General features: G+C 31.9%; 1 pseudogene; it reads right to left on the bottom strand.

Moving 5' to 3' along the window:
- Positions 1–674: 674 nt before the first annotated feature.
- LOC114162541 lies at positions 675–2,495 on the bottom strand (annotated as a pseudogene).
- Positions 2,496–3,088: the final 593 nt, after the last annotated feature.

The following is a 3,088-nucleotide window of genomic DNA, read 5'->3' on the forward strand; positions in this document are numbered from 1 at the left end:
CTATAAAAATTTGCTAATGTAAATATCATTTTAAAGAACAATATATAGAGAGGGTTGAATTCTTGCTAAACTAAAATTAATTCAAAAAAATAATATAAAGAGGGTTCAAAACTCTTGGTAAAATTAATTTTTAAAACAAAAAATCATTTTAAAAATAAATAGATATGAAGGGTTATACCCTCACAAAACTAAAACTAATTATTTTAAAATAATGATATAAAAAAGAAGTTAAATTCTCGCTAAGAAAAAAATATTTTTTTAAAATCTAAAAAGGGATGAAACCCTCGTTAATATAATAAACCTTTATCTCTTTAAATTATTAAATTTCTTTTAATATAATAATCTATTTATTAAATATTAAATTATTAAATATAATAAACTGCTATTTTCGTATTACAACCAAAAAATCACATTATTTTCTTTCAATTTTTGGCTCACGCTGTTTTTTCCTTAAATAAATTTATTCTTGGCTTCGTCTCGGTTGTCAATCGTCTTTTTTTCCTTGATCATTTGTATTGGCCTATCAAATTAAACCTTATATCTACCACCACACCACAATATGATTACTATACAATTTTTTTTTCACAAAATTTTGCTTACCAAAACAAAATTAAATGCAACACTGCTGAATCATTCCCGAGAATAAAAGACGTTTGGAAAAGTATGGACTATACTATTATAATAATAATAATAATAATAATAATAATAATAATAATACATGAACTCTATGAAGTCCCTATATTTGGGGCACAATTAATTAGGTTAGTAAAGACAACAGGAATTACATAAAATAAATAGTAAACCAAATAAGTTAAATATAACTGTAGGGAGAAAGAAATAGGCGTCCATATCTACACCGTCTCCGCCCTTTTTCACCATTTACTAAGTTTACACGTAAAACAGAGATATGAGACTAAGGCAACAACATTGATCTTCCGTCAAACTTCGCAACTCTCCTTCTCCTCTGTTTTGTTGTTGTTCTTGTTCTTGAGATATGTTTTGTCAGGCTTCTCCTCAGATAGTGTGTCTTCCTTCTTCTCCCCGATCTCTATATCTCCAGCGTTAGGGTTCACCTCTTGTTCTTGGTTCTCACCAGACACAGTTGGAGCAGCGTTTTCATTATTGCCGATATCTCCTTTGTGTTCTGGTAGCTTCTCGTCCTTTACGCTCTTGTTGTTTCTGTACATTGCGTAGAGCACAATCTGAATGACTCCAAATGTTAACCCCACAACGTTCGGCAACTGTCCAAGAAAAAACCAGAAGACAATGTCATATGTGTGCATATGTATTATCCTAAAAGACAAAATAGCAGTACGGGAAACACACAATGGCTCGTGCATGAACATGAACCAGAACACACTTACCGTCACATAGATATCCTTCAACGAAATACCATATAAGAGCCACATGATTGCGCTTAACAGAAGGAGCATTGAAAGAGGGAAGGGAAGGAACTCTACGCTTTTGGTTCGAATAACCACCCTCTGAAAGTGTAAAAGAAATTGAATAAACAGTGAGACTAATTAATTTTATATTTTCACTGTTATGCATATGGGTAGAAATCAAATCATAGGTTTATGAATTTTGAAGTAATTATTTCTATAAACATTGATCAAATTTATTATACAGTTTGTAATAAAATAAAAGTGAGCGTCTTTATTCTTAGGCCATTTATTCTTACTTTAATAACAGGTGACGTGAAAAAAAACAGAAGGTTCTAAGTTGAAGTGATGTACTCACAATAATGCTTAAAGGTGCTGCAAAAACACTAGTAGCAAAGACCACGCAAATCCATCCTAGAAGCTTGATACGGCCTGCCCCTTTTGCTAGTAAGTGGGTTAGGAGGACAATCGTGCAAAATCCTCCAAAATTAAACAAAACAATCATCCTCAATGTCGACATCTGAAAGTTCAGAAAAAATTTCAGATAATGTTTTAAACCATCTATAACTAATGAGGAATACAAAGATGGATGTAATCCTAGTCAAAGATGTATATTTACCCTAGCTTTCTTGGGGCAGTAAGTGATAAATATGGCAAGGTAAATTGTCTCTATCACACAACCGAACGAATTGATTGTGATAAGAAGCGTTTCTCCGGTCTTCACATAGGCATAGAAGATCCAAAGCATTGCACTGAATAGTGCAGCCACATATGGAACTGATTGGAACCCTTCTGTTGATTTCTTCTTACAAACTCTATAAAATGTCGGTCTGCAACATGTGTTTATTTTTATGTTGATCAGTAAAATGTCAGAATATTATTATAATTTATACAGTTTAAATACGTCACTAACTATGTATAAAAAGTAGATTGAATAAGCATTTAGACTTACAGTGGTGCCAAAAAACACACGAAGGAGGCAACATTACCTGCAACATTTACAAGAAAATGAGAATGAAAATTGTGCAGAATAAGAAGATAATGAAAATTGTCAAAATTCTGTGAGATAGATACCTAGAACCCCAAAGAGAAACTCAGAGGACTGTGAGACATGGCCGTGAATCTGAAGGGAAGGAAGGTTGGAAGGTGAGAAAAGAAGAAACTAAGTAGCTATAGCTCAATTTCTGCGTCTCAACTGCCACGAGTATTGAGGAGAATGAGGCACTATATATAAGGATGGACATGTAAACTTTGCATGGACAGTATGAAACTATGAATGATTGCTTTTCAACCTATTGCTTTGAAAGCCACACAGAAGCCAAAACAAAATTTGATGCTTTTGTGAAAGAAAAAAGAAAAACATATTTTATATTTTAAGGTTATTATTTTATGTTTCAAAACTCAGATTATTTTTAGATAAATAAGTTTATAACTTCCAAGTAAAATTTGTAATAACTTCCTAAAATAAATTAGAGAGGCTATTTAATTTTTTTAAAAGTCGACCATTACTACTTCATATATATGACATTAAAATCGTTCTTAAAACGAGAATGATAATGATGAATCTGTATAACTAAAGTAGTAAATGATAAATAACAATGATGAATACGATGATTTGCCAACTCAATATATTATGATTATAAGCGTAGGTGCAGTGTCGTTCTACATTTAATACATGGGCCAACCCTTTGCTCAATACCACTTAC

The sequence above is a fragment of the Vigna unguiculata genome, chromosome 9 (genome assembly GCF_004118075.2).
Source record: "Vigna unguiculata cultivar IT97K-499-35 chromosome 9, ASM411807v1, whole genome shotgun sequence".
In the NCBI taxonomy this organism is placed as follows: Eukaryota; Viridiplantae; Streptophyta; class Magnoliopsida; order Fabales; family Fabaceae; genus Vigna; species Vigna unguiculata.